This window comes from Egretta garzetta, unplaced genomic scaffold, assembly GCF_000687185.1.
Source record: "Egretta garzetta isolate BGI_Z169 unplaced genomic scaffold, ASM68718v1 scaffold238, whole genome shotgun sequence".
NCBI classification, from domain to species: Eukaryota; Metazoa; Chordata; class Aves; order Pelecaniformes; family Ardeidae; genus Egretta; species Egretta garzetta.
Window position 1 is genome coordinate 129,259 of NW_009260402.1, and position 16,849 is coordinate 146,107.

The 16,849-nt window shown below is 45.7% G+C and overlaps 1 protein-coding gene across 1 annotated transcript in view; it reads left to right on the plus strand.

Annotated features, from left to right (window-relative positions):
- AAK1 (AP2 associated kinase 1) overlaps window positions 1-16,849 on the plus strand; it is a gene marked incomplete at its 5' end in the record, with an annotated part of 83,083 nt that overhangs the window by 930 nt on the left and 65,304 nt on the right. The gene's annotated exons all lie outside the window — the stretch shown is intronic.

Here is a 16,849-nt window from a genome sequence, read left to right on the forward strand (position 1 = left end):
TTTTTATCTATACCTTTAGACAAAATTGCAGACATGTATTTTGCAAAATAAAAATAAATTTTAATGGTGTGTTTTTTTTTTTTTTTTTTCCCAATGCTTTTGAAATGGAAGTGATTTCAGAATTTAGTTGTTTCCCAGCTTCCCTAAACTGGGAGTTTAAAAAAAACCCCAAACCACCAAACCCAGAATTGTCAGGTGTTTTGGTGCAGAACAAGGCGCTGTAAATAAAGCAAGCTGTGGTCTTCGCTCTAACTTTCTTCAGCCAGTTGCCCTCTTTCCTACCTTGAGCAGAGAGGAATAAAACAGTGGAGTAGATTCCTTGTAGATCTGTCATGTAGACAAGTAGGCTGAGCAGAGCTAGCTGTGATCTGGGATGAGGGATTTCTGTTTGTGTGGGGTTTCTGCAGGGGAAGTGGTAATCCCAGTTGCATTTTTTTTTCCCAATGAAACAATTAAAGAACTGAAAATGAGCAGTAGGGATTATAAGCCTCTTTATGTGTGCAGTCCTTGCAGTGCAGCAAGCTGCTGGTGGTATTTTTTTAATTGTAACCAGCACTGCTGCTTTAACTATATCATTTTACATTTCATTTGTTTGGGCTATAAGGGACCTTATGAGTGGCTCTGGCTGGTAACCTTAGCCTCACCTTCAGGGAGATGTTGGCCTCCTTAGACCTGCTCCTGGTCCGTCTCCTGCGCAGCATCCTTTGTGATTTCAGTCAAAACAGTGTTTTGTTTTGATCTTGTAATTGCGAAGGAGAGGGTAGCTGCTGTATGAGAGCTGAGTGGGAGGACCTGTGTTGGCTTTTACAGAAAGAACCCTAAAATGGAAAAGGGACTCTGTGTACGCTGTGTGCCTTCAGGTTTGTAAAAAGTCACCGCAGTGTACAAGAAAATAGATCTGTGACCATCTTTCAGCTGTGGTTTCTAACATGTTCTGCTGCATGCTGAGCTGAGAGGAGCACCGAAAACAGTCCTTCAACTAGTAACTGTAGTGATTTATTTTTTTCCTCCTGATTTGACGTTTGCAATATAGGTTTGCCTTGGCTGACACTTCCAAGGCCCTTTTGGACCTAGGAGCTTAGGAACTAGATGAGCTAAACCTGAGAAGCTGTTACAGTCTTTTAATGCAAGCTGGCCTCATCCTGGTAACATGGGAAAACAGAGGCTTTTTTTGCTGATGAATAATCTGTTGGCAGGTTCTGCCCCGGTGCTGACAGCACCAGGAAGCCAGCCTGTGTGTCACTGGGCTCCCTCCTGCTTGGCAGGCCCAAGCTGCAGCCATCAAAGGTGTGAGGTGGTAGCACAGATTGTGCAGGAGAAGTGCCTGCCCTCTGTACCTCGCTGTCCTGGAGGAACTGCTCCTTGTGAGGGCTTTTCCCTGTGACTCCTGGTTTCTTGACTGGCCTCTGGGCTGGAGCATGGCCTAGGGTGGGCCACAACTCTTAGATCTGCACCCACAGGCCAAGCAAGGTGTAGCAGGCCTGTAAAGTAGGTGCTATGTTCTCTTCCCAACCACGCTACAAGGCAAAAGGAAGTTCTTTTGGCAAAATGTGCTACGCGTGTATTTTCCTTGCAGTTAGGCTCCTGGTGTGGGCAGTCTGAAATCCCTCTGCGTGGTGAGCAAAGTTGCCAAGGGGACAAGAGCGAGGCGGCTTGTAGGTTTGCAGGTTGTCACCTTTTGATGGGAACAGAGGGGTGAAAATGCCGTTTCCTTTATAGGGAAGGTAGGTCATCTGAGGAGTCGATGTGGGTCGGAAGTGCTGCAGCTTTGCATCCTTTCGGCCTCTCGGTGTAGCTGCGTGTGCTCCCCACGTGCTGGTAGACAGCATTTTTTCACTGACTCGGCTGGAGACCTGAGGAGCTCTCGGCAACCTGGTCCTGCACTATTGATGTCTGAATCCTTGGCTGGAAAACTTTTTTGTATCCGCATTGAACTTTGGTCATTCAGTAGTGTCGAAAAGGCAATTTGTAAAGTCTTGGCTATTTCTGCTAAAAGTCCCCTGGGCAGCACTTTGTAGGAGGAGGAGTATCCTGTCTGGGAAAGAAGCCTCTCTCATCCCCAGTGCTTTAGAAGGGAGAGGCCTGTGTTTTGGTGCAGCATGTGAAGCCTAGAAAATAAATGAGATGTAAAAGTGGCTTAAAAGAAGGAGTCTCTGAAATGATGATGGATGGTGTGGGGGAGACCCGAGTTGGAAGCCTGAGGAACTGGCTGAACCAGAACTTTTGGAATTGAAAGTGTTGGGATTTACCTCTTATCTGTCAGAGCCTGGGACTGGTCACCCTCAATTCTGCTGAGCAACCCTGCTGAAGATGACTGCTCCCTGGCCCAGGATGGGAGTCCTTAATGCAGGCACTGTGAAGTGTGCCAGATGGCAGATGTCTCCACGTGCTCGCAGTCTCTTGCGTCGATCCCCCAAAATATCTGCTGTGGTTAGGTACGCCCCCCCCCGCCCCTTAAAAATAGTTGTGTCTGGATACTTGCCTTCCTGGGCGGGGAGGAACATTCCTTCCTTTTGGGAGGAAGTAGATGGGAGTAATGTAGAAGGAACTTGAATGGTTGTTTGTCCATGGTGTTCTAATACTGGTGAATCAGTGGGTTTTTTACAAACAGTACATTGCAGTAGGTGATTCTTAGTTGAGTCTTAGTTGTTGTCTTGCTCTAATCCGTATAATAGCATGAATAATCTCTTGAAAAATTCCTCTCAAAGTTTGCATGAGGATTAACTGCTGTGGGAGGTCAGCACTGCTGGCCTTGGAGTTCTGCAAGGCCAGGGTTAAAGTCAGCAGCATCAGCCTAGCTCCAGTGCAGGCTGAAGGGGCGCTCTGACTGACTTTGAGGTGGCTGGTGTTTCACGGAGCTGAGGTGAATGCCCAGGAGGCATCTGAGTGTGTGGGTGAGTCAGGCTGCTATCTTACTGTTTTGTTTATGAAAGGAAACCACAACAGTGGGATCAAATTGGATGCTGCTTTTTGTTTCTGCCTCTGTGTGTGGGTGTGGTGGGGGGGGGAAACCCCAAAAACCCACAGTGGAGCTATGAGCAGGACAGGGTCTCTGAGATGAGGACCCAGAAACATTCAGAAGGATCTTGCCAGAAATCAGAAATTTGCTGACGAGTTTGTGGGATGTGCGTGTGCGGCAGAGTACCATAAGCCACGTGCACTCCTCTGAGCTAAACCAAACAAGGTGGGGATTGCCCCAGTGCCCAGTTTTCAGGGGGCTATGTTTTGTGTTACTTCCCGTACCTGCAAGATGGTAGGAGAGTGCTGGGTTGATCTAAGGTGCTTAAGTGTTGATGTGATGGGGTGCGTGTTTGAGTTAGGGTTTTGTTTGTCTTGGTCTGCTTCTAGCAAAAGATAGAGGCTGCGTTTCTTCAGGTCTGCGAGAAGTCGCTTTTTCAATTGGTAAAATTTTCCTGAAGGTGCTACTTGTAGTCTTTTCCTCTTAAAATGTTAAGTTAGGGGATTCAGGTTTAATAATTGTCAGATATTTCACTGATATTTTTTTTTTTTTCAGATAAGTGCTGTGTGTGTGCTGCTAGCTAATGTATGTTTCAAAGCACTTAATGCTCGACGTTACAAACCAGTGCAAGATCAACTTAAATTTGCCAGCTGTATTTTTTACTTCCTTTTGAAAAAATGGACATTGTGAGAAGGTTTCATTGTGATTTTTCTTTAGCAGACCTGCAGGCCAACGTGTGTATGAAGAACTTGGTAAGGCTGTGAATGCACAGTCTGTGCCCGATGGGCTGCCTAAACGTGCGGTTGGGCTAATTGCAGAGGACTTAATGCTGACCCCTGCCTGGCTTACCCCCAGCGCTCCCTTTCCCTGGAGCGTGCAGCACCATAACCCGAAGTCACTGTCGTCCTTTAAAATGACATGTGAGCTTCTTCTGAAATAACTTCACTTTAAAGCAAACCCCATCCAAGGTAAATTTTGTGGATTTACATGATCCTCAACCCAATTCCAGCGTGGCTGGGTTCAAGACATAACTTTGAAGTGTATTTTTTTTTTTTTTTTCAGTTATTGCCTTCTAGCTTCTGCCAAGTGCCAGCTGCTAATCAGCTGACCAGTGACATTTGGATTAGGAATTAAACTATTTCTCCTCTTGGAATGGGACATGTGATTTTTATTTTTTTTCCCTCCCCATTGCTTTTCCTGTGTACCTTGTGAGGCCGGGCATGTACGCTGCGCTCTGCGCTGCTAGGTAGGACGTTGGCTCCTCTGTGTTTTAGCAGCCTGTTTTTTTTCAGTGTACAAGCCAGCCAAACTGGTGAGGAATCCCAAGTGAGTTATTGGGTAAATGTCGAGGTATCCCAAGCGCTGGTGCTTTTAGCAGCACAGATTTTGCTGGGGCAGGGTGTGCACCGTCCTCCTAGATGTACTCAGGAAGGTGTTAGTGGATTTAACTGTGTAAGAAGTTGTATAGCCCAGTGACTCGCGTTATCCAGCCTCGCTTGAAAGTTTTATGCAACGTGTCAGAGAATGGGTCTGGGATCGTACACGGGGGTGGCTAGTTTCTTACCGAACAGCTAAGTTAGCTGTTAGTTTAGTTAGCTAAAAGCGTATTTAATGGCGGTGTTAGCCCACTGCAGTCATGGGAGGACGAGTTTTAGGCAGTTGTCTTCCCAGGGAAGAGCCTTCCATGTTAAAACAAAATAATTTCTAATTCAAGCACTCCTGCAACAGCCTTACCAAGTTGTCGATTGCTTAGTATGAGCAAGCTTAGTTTTGGGATTCTGGCTGGGGAAAATACAGAGCTGAACTATCCAACGCAGGTCTTGCAGGAGCGTTCTAGTAGTTAATATGAACAGATTAGTAACCTCCGGTTGCGACACCGGCAGTGACATTTTGGATCTAAGGAGAACATGTACTGCCATCATGTTTTCACCGTGTCGCGGGCCTTCTCCCCTTTGTACAGGAGCTTGTCAGCAGTTGAAGAGAGCAGGTGGGAAGTTATAAATGTGCTGAGGACAAGCTGGAATCCACTTTGGGTTTAGCACTTGCTGCCTTCCAAGCTCACCCACCTGCATTAATCATGGCTAATAAGGGGTCAGAACTGATGAGGTGCTGCTCTTGCATTGAGACTGGAAGCTGTCTCCTTTGAAGGTGACTTTTTTTCAGTGAAAATAGTGATTTGGACAGACTGAGGCTGTGTCTGTTGGAAGAGCAGCTTGCCAGCTGCAGGACTAGCTGCTGCTCTTCTGGAAAGTCACAACCAATTTGCCTTCATTTGTACTAACGAAGTGTTTACTCGTGTTTCTCTGTGGAAGGAGAAAGGAAGTCTCTGAGGAGAAACATGCCATAAGCAAACTCAGTTTATGGAGAAGTTCTCTTTTTGATAACGAGAGGTAACTGAATAAATAACTTTCCCAGGAAAGGATGCTGCCTTTCTTGGATGAGGAGAAGCGCAGGATGTCCTTCTGGCAGCATCATTTTGGAAACGTACCTCCTTAAATCGGGTACTGGCTGCTGTACTTTCTTGAATGTAGGAACAGTGCTGAGAGTGATTTGCAAGTGCAAGGAAACGGTTTGGAAAGGCTTAAGTGAAACACAGTTCCAAGGTAATTCTCTCTCATTTGTGGCTTTTTATCATTATGGAAACTTTCCTTTTCTCCTGTTGTGGGAGGTCCAGGAATTGCCACTAAATGAAATGCAGGTTACTGTTAGCTGCCTACAGAATGATGCAGTAGAATGAAAGCAGAGGAGACCTGCTGCAGCTCCTCTAATGTGAGGAGCTCTCGCTACCCTGTTGCCAGAGTATCTGAGCCCTGGCACCGACTATGAAAATGTCCTTCCGTTCCTTTCGGGCCTGCTGGGAAATAATATACTGATATATGAAGGTGAAGCAATGCAGAGTATGTGTGGCCAAGTCAGGAATTGATCTCTGGCCCTCCAGATTGAGTGCTTTAATTGCAGTCTGTGTTTTCTCTCACATGCTGCCTCTGTGTGTTTTAAATGGGCGTGCTCTTGGCGCACATGTGATTTGGGCATAAATTTACGCTTGCTCTGTGGCAGAACCCATGCTGACATCAGGACCCCGGGCCATGTGTCACAGGATTGGATTAAAGACTTTTTTGGAACAAGACGCTCATAGCATCTGGTTTGCTTCACGATTTTGCAGAAACAAATTACGTACTGGTGATGGGTGATCTCATGGATTAAAAATAAAAAAAAAAAAAGCCATCAGCAGCTGAGTTCCCCAAGTGCGTGCGTGTGCATCCACCCCACAGTTGAGCTGGCAGCTGGTGCTGGGATGAGGACAGGTAGATCTGATCTTTATTTGTTCAGCGTTAGGAACATGCTGGTTTTACTTCCTATTTGGTGTTTGTAGGGCTCTAATAGGGAGGTTACCTCCCAATGTGCCTGGGTGAACTTAAAAAAGCAATCTGGCATGCTGTTCTCAAGGGTGTGAGAGTAAAATACGCGGTCTTCTGAAGCTATCTAAATGCACAGCTGTTACTTGGATGAAATCTTAGCTTGTATCTCCTTTACTTCTGTAAGCTAAATGATGCTTGCAAGGCTGACACGTGCTTTTGCTGCACAACTCTAATGGCAGCAGTAAAATAAGCTCGAAGCTTGTATCTTAAAAAAAAAAAGTGCAGAATGTTCTGTGGGAAGCGTGACGTGGCCTGGTTCACGCGGGCTTTCCCTGAACATCCGTTTCTGTTCAAAGCACTGTAGCAAGCAAGATGAACCCTTGCTTTGATGTGGGTATACCTGTTTGACTTTACTGCTATCCTGCATCATGCGTGGAAGCTATTCAGATGTTGTGGGACCGAGGGCGATGTAAAACTCAGACTTTCTAAGTGTTTTAAAATACTTAAAATGAACACAAATACTCCGTGCCATGTGAGAGGAGCACAGAAGCGCAGACCTATTGCTTTGATGTGACTTCTCTGCACGACCTACCAGCTAAGTCAGTGATACTTTAGTTACCTGTCACGAGCCTCTGAAGGATTAATTGCTTCTGACTTGTGAAGTGCTTCAGAAATAAAGACCTTCTCTCCAGCGTTTAGCTGCTGCTTTGGCAGAGTGAGCTGGATCGATAGGAAATCCCTGCCTTATGACTGCAGTGTGTTCACATGAAGATATTTGTGGCTGCTGTGGACCCTTGGGCTCTGCTCTAATAACTCTCCGTGACCTTTGGCGAGCAGTATGTAATAGCAGAGGGTACGCAAACGATGGGTGGCATGAAAGACACGGTGAAATTATTAAAGAAAATACCCTTTTATGTTAGGAGAAAGGCTCTGTGAAAGCACATGTGTGCGTGCATATACCTGTGCCCTGACACACCTGCCTTTCTTTTTTGGATATTGTAGCACCTCTCGTTAGTCAGGCATATGTGTGGTGTGCAGAGAGTAGATAATGGCAAATAACCAGCCCTCTGGGACAGGAGACGTTGGCTGGAGGGAAGAGGCAGTGCCGTGTCTCTTTGGGGAGTGGGTTGGGGTAAGGGCAGGAGATAAGCAAGGGTGGCTCAGTGGCTGGGCTGGAAAGGTTCTCTCTTCGTTGGATCCCTAGTGCTTTGACTAGAGTTCTGCAAATGTCCCACTAGGCAACTTGCACGCTTGAAAGGTACCTGCTAAACTCCTCCGACGTCTCTGCGCCTTAGTTCCCCCTTGCAGCACAGATAGTGTCAGCAGGGTGCTTGGAACCGTGGTGGGGAGCAGCTGATGTGCACTGAATATTCCCTGGGAATTTCAGCATGCGCTGGCTTGCAAAGTTGAGTGTGTTCTGACTTAAGCTCTTTGGTGGCTGCATATTCACTACAGCCCTTTCACAAGTCGGTGAATCTAAGAGGACGCAAGGAGTCAGCCCCAGTTGTCAGCTGGTAAGATCCTGCTGGTTCTATGTTCTTTTTTTTTTTTTTTTTTTTCTTGATTATGTTTGTAAGGAAATAAAAAAAAATGCATCACAGCACTGATGTGTGTATTGTGGAGTGACGAAGGGTGAAGGAGGGACAGCATGGCAGAGAGGAAGGGAAGGGGCTGTGTGCACTTGGGTCAGACTCAGTCCGGGGGTGCCTTGAGTGCCTATTTCTGGCAAGAAAAATTCTGCTGAAAGTCAGAGCCTTTCTTCTGGCCTTTACCTGTTACTTTTGAGTTAGAAGATGTACTTACAGATACGGGAATATGAGTGTACCCTTCTGTTTCTATACCTGACTACCAGTTGTAGTTTGAACTGTTGTGCTGTCTCTGCTCTTCAGCCAACATAAAGACCCCTGAGCCCTCGGTGTCGTGCGACTTGTGGCTCTGTGCGTGGTTGTGCTCCTTCCCCTCTCTGCAAAGTAGACAAACAGACGGTGGAGCAGAGGCTTATCAAATTATTTTACAAATGAGAAACTGAAGCCTGTGAAGATGTAGCAATTTGATAAGGGCTATGTAGGAAAGCGTTGATGAAGCCTTGTATTAAATGCAAATGTAACTCCTTGTCTGGTGTTTTAACCACAGTGTCATTAATATTCATGTCACCATAGTATTGAGGAACTTTTATCATGGACTAGAGCCCCGTGTCACATAATGCAAATGCAGAACAAAGACTGTCCGTGCTCCTGGGAGATGCCTGGCTGCCCTTGCCTGGGCCTGCTGAGGCCTTGGGTACCAAAATACGCTCGTGTGCTGCCGCCTTGGGAGGTGTATTCAGAAAGACGCTTCGCGGGGTGCAAGCAGCTGTAATCTTACAGCTGATCATGACATGATAATTAACACATGGTATCTTCTAGTGATCTGATGTTACTCAGAGACCACAGGAAACACATGAACTCAGCCTTGCTCACACAGTGTTTGACAGAACATGTGACGGGATTAAACATGTATTGGATTTTTTTTTTAAAATTAAAATGATGCTATTTTTGGAGTGGGACAGATGGTGGGTTTCTACCTTTTGCTTTTGTTTTAAACTTAACATAAGAAGCACTTACATTGTACCTTTGAGGCTTTTTCTGTTACCAAGGAGGCTAGAAATGCATATATTGATATATTATATGTAAGTTGGGATTCTCAAGCAGTTATGTAAGTTCAATTTAATTAAATCCCTAATAACTATGGGGTTTGTGAGTAATAGTCACAAGACTGCAGGTTCTGGACCCCTGCAACCCTTTCCTGTTTCTGGACATCTGACAGACGAACAGACAGGCCTATGCCTATTCATATGTCTCTCCTTCCTCACCTGCATATATGTGGAAAAACTTAAAGCCCTGCTTCATGTAGGGCTGATATTTGATTTTTTTTTTTTAATGCCCCCACCCCCCTCGTGCTGAATGATGGATACTGTACTGACTGTACCTAGTGGTGTGCATTCCCTGAGCGTGGCTGGGTGGGATAGTAGATACCTCTCTCTATGCTTGGCATGTACTGAGGAGTTGAAAAGTTCATTGATGTCTTCGGGGTTATATTAGCATATCCTCTTCCAGCGGAATATTATGGGGTTGTGTTTTTCTGTTACTCAGTGAGACAGCACTTCTGTGGCTCAAGAGTATATGGGAGACCTGAAAAGGCTGAATCTGGATCCCTGGGTTTAAGCAGAAGAAACTTGTTTGGCACAAACCTCCATGCACTATCGTGAAGCTCTTGCAGTACTGTGTTAGCTGTACGCTTGAGCTTTTCCTAGAATGTATGTATTGGGGTTTCTCTTGTGGTTTTCATGCTGCTTTGGGATGTCTGGGTGCTACCATAGTAATCAAAATTCCTCAATGTCTGACTTGTCTGTTGCCATGAGCTCTCTTTGGATCCTTGCATAATTGCTTCCCAAATGGAGTTTGCTGTTACCATAGCACTTAAGGGCTCCTGTAAGCCCGTTCTTGCCGGCCCTTGCAAGCAAGTCCAGCTAAAAACCAGTCCCAGCCCTGGCCAGCTTAGTCTTGCTTTCTCCTTCCTCTCCAGCTACAACCTCCTCTCTGCTCAACTAGTTTTGTGTTTGGTTTTTTTTTTTTTTTCTCTTCTCTCCTGTTGATGTGATTCACTGCTTCCTTGCCTTTCCAGTGAAGCTTTTCAGCTGCATGCAGTTGCTGCAGCTTCTTGCTGGCTTTGCAGTTCCAGTCATGTTCACTCAAAAACAGTCGTGCTCCACAGCATGTTTATGCCATTGCTAATTTTGCTAGGAGATGAACGAGGTCTCAGATGCTATTAGCAGCTGCTTGGAATAATAGCAGCTGAAATCTGCTTTTTAGAGGGCTGACTGATAACTAAATAAATGATTATTTTTTTAAGCTGTGAGTTATTCATGACCCATTAATTTTTTTTTTTTTTTTTTTAGTCTTACAGTGGAAGTTCAAGGACTAAAATTGTCACGATAGAGAGGGGCTGAATCTGCTTTTGCTAAGTAAAAAGGAGGCAGCATATCTTGCTGCATAGCAATAAAACACTGCTCCATCAGCTTTGGCTTTCCAAGTCTGCCTGTCAGGGAGGAGTCAAGTGGATGCACAAGACTGTAAAAGCGGAGCACGTGCCTGGCAGATCTACCCATGTGAATATCTAAACGTGCTTCCTGCTGTGAAGGCCAGTACAGTTCCCTAGCCTTTAGTGAGTTGCTATTTGTTTTGAAATTGCTGTCACAAATACTGTGAGACTTTAATACCCACAAATTAAGGTGTCCAGGCTGTGTCCTGATGGTGTTCTTGGAGGATGGGTAGTGTGGTGAGCTATTGCTGCCCTTGGACTACAGCTTCTGAAAAGGGAATGCACAGGATGAATCTTGCCCACTGATTATTTCAGGCTTCTAATAATGCTGTTGCATGGCAGAGATTAATTTCTTTCCTTCACCTCCCACCCTTTTTTCTCCCATCCTTTCTCTGCTATATTGTGATTTACAGCTTCCTTTTTTGACTTTCTCCATGGAACTGGCTGGGAGTTGAAGGGGTGTCATTTGGGGGAGAGGAGTGGATCTTAAAGATCTGTAATGAGACAGGGTCCTGAAAAATGTCAAGAAACGAAGCTGAACAGCTTTAAATCAGACCTATCAAAATAAAGCCCAGAGAGGTGAGGAAGAGGTGGTTAAGCTTTTTCCACGTCATCAATGCAGTGAAAATGCCTGTGACTATATAAATATTTTGTGGCTGTTTGCAGTTGTGAACATCATAGCTAATGAACTAAATATTCACCCCAAAACCCCACAACAATCCCTAGCCAGCCAGTCTTCCTATTTTAAAATTAGGAGCGGTAAAGACCGTGCTTCTGTTCTGCGTTGAGTGACGTTTCTGATTGTATTATTTTGCACAATTCAGGCACTCGTGGCCAGGACTGCCACACTAACATTAACTATGACGCCCTGCCTATTTAAAAAGCACCTAGAAGAGGGTGGAGCCTGTAAATCTAAATCTGTCTTGTCATGGCCTAGATATTGCAGCAAGGGCCCTATAGTTATGTTGGTAATATTGGATAATCACATTAGGATTCTTGGCTATGGTAAATCTGCGTAGGGCTGGCTATGTCCCTGCTTTACTCTTGCTGAGAACCTGACCCACGAGCTCTACATGAGCTTGAGCCTTGTTTTACCTGGGGAGAAGTCCTTTGCTCTGTTAGATATGCTAGATGGTCTATTAAAGTTTGTCTGGTGGTATTTAAAGACTAGAGCTTAAGCAGTGCTAGAGCTGGGGCTGTGAGAGCTACTGCTTTCTTGAGTTGGTAGTGAGAGGAGTTCCCAAAACGCAGGGCTTCACCTGCACACCTTGGTGGGTGGTTGTTTTTTTTTTTTCCCCAATATTGGATGCAGATCTTTGCCTTGATGGTGTGTGGTGTCTAATCGATTTGCATGACTCCGGAGATACAGATTATTTTTTCTTTTTCTTTCCCCCCTCCCACTAAATCAGTTGTGCAGCAGTTGTATTTTGCATTCGGCACAAAGCTGACGCAGATGCTGGGCTTTCCGTGCCCGGCGAACTTGCTCAGCATGAAGCTGCCTAACAGATTGTTGCTGGCCAGCGATGGAGGCTCCTCTTCTTTTAAGCCAGTAGAACATGCAAACCACGTTGCTTATATGTGCAAATTTACTTTGTGGAGACCAAATTCTTTCCAGCTCAAATGTGAGCTGCGTGGAGAATTTCTTGCTGCTTTGGTGGAAGAGTGCAGAGCCTCACACCTGAACCTCGAGACCTGCGGAGCTGTAGGGCTGCATGTGTAATTCTCTCTGCCACGGGCTGTCTGTGTGAAACAGAGGACTGAAAGTGAGTTCGTGACCTGCTCTGCTCAGAACTGGTATTGGTATGAATGTGAACTAAGTGAACTCAGAATCGACCTTGATTTCCCAACGCTGCTTTCCTCTGGCAGTAGCACCAAGCCTGTGAAGCCCCCTCCTTTGCCAGGAGGAAGCGAGTTGCGTACAGTCCGTGCATGCTCTGCAAGGAGGGAAGGTAGGCTGGTGATTTATGGGGCTGCTGCCCAGGAAAGTTGGAATATTCCTCAGGAATTTGTCCTATTCCAGGAGGATGGTATCCTTGGATAGCTTGACGCACAGCCTGTGTCCATGTTCCTCGTATAGTTTCTTTAGCTGAAGTATCACTAGAAATATTTATAAAGTGAGAAGCTGCATTTCCTGTAATTCAGTGTAACTCTGAGCTCTCTTGACTTTTTACAGTTGTGTCACTGTTAAAATCTTCTTTGAGTATGGTCACTGTTAAATTCCCGATCTTGTTGCGAATACATCTGCTTAGCTAGTTTTCAGTCTGCTTAGGAGATGCAGGTCTCAGCTGATTTTCCTGATGTTTGTGCCTGTTTCAGGTTTCTTGTTTTGGAATACTAGGTGTCCTTTCTGCTTTATCTAGGTGCTGCCTACTTTCCCCACAGTTCTGAAGCTCTGATTCACTCCTACAGCTGCTTAAAATGGTCAGAGCGTGGATGAAATTTGAGTGATTGTGACCATTGCTACTTACACGGATGAAGCTCTTTCAGCTGGAGTTAGTGGTTTGTTTGTTTTATTTTGCCCTCAAGATAACTCTTAAATGTTCAGAGTATTTAATTGGTGGCTGACGTTTCAAGATCTGATTTGATAAGTTTCCCAGAGCCATTCTATCTCCACTATAGTCTAAAGCCTTTTAAAGTGCTGTTTAGGGGCAATGGAAGCAGCTCAAAGGAACAGACTAACCCACAACTGAAAGCTTAGTAAACCAACCAGAATCTAAACTGATTTTCTTTGTTTTGTTTTAATGGGTTTTAACTCCCTGTACAGGTGAATGCGGTAAGAGACTGAGCGCTCTATCTTTTCTCTTGGAAAAGAGCATAGGGAACTTCCCAGGGGCTGCTCCTGTGCATGAAAGGAAGCGTGGTACTTTGTTTTCTGCTGTCTCGTTTGCTTCATAGCAATTAGGCCTGTGTGGACTATAAGGACTTGTGTCTGCGTGTTAGAGCTCTCCAGCTGAAGGAGAGCCCCTGCAATACTGTGCAGAGGCCCTGCTTTCTACCCTGCAGAGACCAGTGGTTTGTATTCCTGATATGTAGAATTCATCTTAATAGCTTGCTCCAGATACTGCTCTACGAGGTGCTGGGGCAGGCCTTTTAGAATGAAGTAGTCCCTTAAACTTGGCACTGTTATACTTTAGCATAAGTCAAGTGACTTAAAAAAAAAACAAAACAAAACAAAAAAAAACCCAACACCAAAAAAACCCCCAACAAACAAAACCCCCCAAAACCATCTAAGTAAAGCTTGTTATTTCCTTTGTGGTAGCGAATCTCAGCTGAGAGTAGACCTGTTTAGTTTAGCATTTTATCTGCTGTTCTCAGCTGAGTCTGTTGGCAGGGGATAAGGGGGTTTTGTTTTCTTGTTCAGAACTGGACTCTTTGGTCTATAACACACGTGTGCGCACACAAACACGCATGTCGCTTGGAGTTAGGGTGTAGTAAGACCGGGAGATCCACATCCAGGCCTTCGTGGTTCCGCAGAGACTGCTGCTTGTTCTACAGTCTGCGCAGCATCTCCTGCGTTTTGCCCCTCTGTTCTCGTGGCCACCTTCAGAAAGTCATTCAAGTCACGCTTGTAGCTGTGGGTTTCTGTGTACGAGCCTGTTCCGTTTCAGCTGGTGGCTGAGCGCACCCTGTCACTACTTTGTGCTTGAACTTGCAAAGCTGTTGACACATCTTAGCCTAGGTAAAGAAAATCCTAATTTTGTAGCCTGTGTCGTGGGAAACAAACACCAATTATGTCCACATACTCCTGAGACGTGATGCAAGCCTCTGCCTCTGGGACAGGCTATGGGTTTTCTGTGTGTGCAACTTGGGGGTGAATAATCTTTGCTTATATGGATATAGAATAACGTGTAAATACCCCAATGTAACCAGGGGATTATGGAACTGGGTGGGAGGGTGAGTCATAGGTGTTAATTAAGTCCCAAACCCCAAGTGTCATGATGAACAACACTCCAACATGTAGTAATAAAACAACAAAACACAAACGCAAGGGAGAACATGAATACAACCACCCCTGCTTCAAGTCTTTTTAGTCTTTTTTTAGTCTTTTTGTGCTAGGTAATCTGGAAAAGACACTCTGGATAGCGTATCTTCAGCTGTGGAGGAGGCTGGGCAGAAAAGACTGGGAGTAGCTTGCTGATGTCTGTGGCGTGTAGGGTAAGAACCTGGGGTTGAAATCAGGTCAGTGGAGAGTTTGGTGAGATCTCCTGATGGTGAGGGTAACAACAGCCAGGAATAAACTGCTGAAGAGCATGGGGAAAATGTGCGAGTAGTTAAAGAACAGGTTAGACAGATGTGTCAGGAGTGACATTGTCAGTCCTGCCTATAAGCGAGAGGCTGAGTCAGGTGAAATCCTGTGCCAGGCGGTGACACAGGGCCACGCTTTTTCAGTGAGACAGCCCTGCATTGCTTACCGCATACTCCTGCAATTTGGAGAGGGTGAAACGAGGCTGGAGAAAGCCTCCCTCCGTCCATTAATCTTGTCATCCTTGACCTACCTACGTTTAACTGCACTGGGGCAAGAATAAAATCTGTTAAAATCCTCTTTTTTTTTTTTTTAAAATGCAGATTTTTATGTTAGTCATGAAGCTATAAAACCACTGGAGGGAGAGAGAAGTTTGAAGGCCCAAAGCGCTCACCTTTTTGGATGCTGCTTAGGTGGAGATGATCATGAAAAAGGAAGAAAATACCGGAGGCCATGCTAGTGATCCTGCAGTTACCTGTTTAACTGCAATGAGCCTGGTGTCTTTGCTCTGGGAAAACTGCCCCTTTGCCTGCAGGCTTTATAGTAGCAGACTGCCTCCTAAAAAAAGCAGAGGGTGTAGGAAACGCTGTTTGACTGCATCAGTGATCAATCTTTCACCAGACCACAGCAAGCTTGTGAGTAACAGACCTAACGTTCACTTTTAAGACTGGATTCTTGGCAACAGTCGGGGCCCTCTGTGATACCTGGCAGTAACTGGGAAACCTCTAAAAAAATGTTTCTTCCTGTTGGTAATATGTTGTGCCATACCCAAAATGTAATGAGAGGGGTTTCTGGGTGAACCTTCAGTCCCATCCTGTTAGGATGGCCTTCTACTGTCTCTTACTATGAGATGCTGCTGTTTGAGGGGTCTTTTCTGGACTTGCCCTGGCTGGACAGTTGAAGGTGCCCTTCCAGCACAAACTGACTTTCCGGAGGCAGCCTGCAGAGCTCCTGCCTGCAAAGCTGAGCTCAGGGACGTGAGCTGTGTGAGCAGGGCTTTTGCTTCATGCTGCCGCGATGAGGAGCGTGTGGTCACGCTGACCCATGTGTGACCCATTCTTTGGTCAGGTTCTTAATTTTTTGCCTCTTGTTAATCACAGGTTTTCCTGCCTTAGTAGCATCTTCTTTAAGACCATGACTTGAAGAACAGAGGATTTGTTTGCAAATTGCTTGTGTTTCTGACAATTTCCATTTCAAGGAAGCGGGAGCAGAGATAATGTTCCAAGTTGAACTCCGTAAATCGTAGATTGTGCCAGTGTTGTCTTTACTTTCTTCCGTATAGCTGTGATTGCGGATGTTACAGCCCTAATGCAAAGTCTGCCTCGTTCCTGTGGCCTCTTAATTAAACCTTGAACCACTTTAAAAACAAATCTTGAGGGAGTTGTATTTTTCTTGAAAGGTGTTAATGCTGACATCTCTGTCTAACTTTAAGGGTGTTGTAGATGCTTCATAAAGCAGAAAAAACAACGTGTGGTGATCCTGGCCATTCTGATTCCGTGTTATGTATCAAAGCAGAACACTTCACAATACAAATCCCAGTTTGTGGGCACATTTGGTAATATCGGAGAAGAAAACTTACTGTGGGGTGAAATATCCTGCCCTGGAAACAAAGAGCTCAGAAGTGATGGAGAAGTTGCATCAAAAGGGGAAAAATGGGATTTGAAGCAGTATGGTTTTTAGCAGTTATGCTGCAGTAATACCCTCCTGCTGGGCAATGGAAGAGTGGAATAAAAGATAGCAGAAAGAATATATTAGTGCAGATTAATAGGGACAAAAATAGCACTATAATCCTAATGCCCATCATAGTTGACTAGTGGCACTATACTTAAAATAAAAAGCCTGTATAAAAATTAAGCAGCAAATACTTATCTGTGTGGAGGGTAACACAAGATCATCACACATGGGACATGAGCCAGCAGGGTGCCCAGGTGGCCAAGAGGGCCAGCAGCATCCTGGCTTGTCTCAGGAGTGGTGTGGCCAGCAGGAGCAGGGCAGGGAGCGTGCCCCTGTGCTGGGCACTGGGGGGGGCGCCCCTCGAGTGCTGGGGTCAGGGTTGGGCCCCTCCCTCCCCGAAGGACCTGGGGGGGCTGGAGCGTGTCCAGAGAAGGGCAGCGGAGCTGGGGAGGGGTCTGGAGCCCCAGGCTGCTGGGGAGCGGCTGGGGGAGCTGGGGGGGTTCAGCCTGGAGCAGAGGAGGCTGAGGGGAGCCC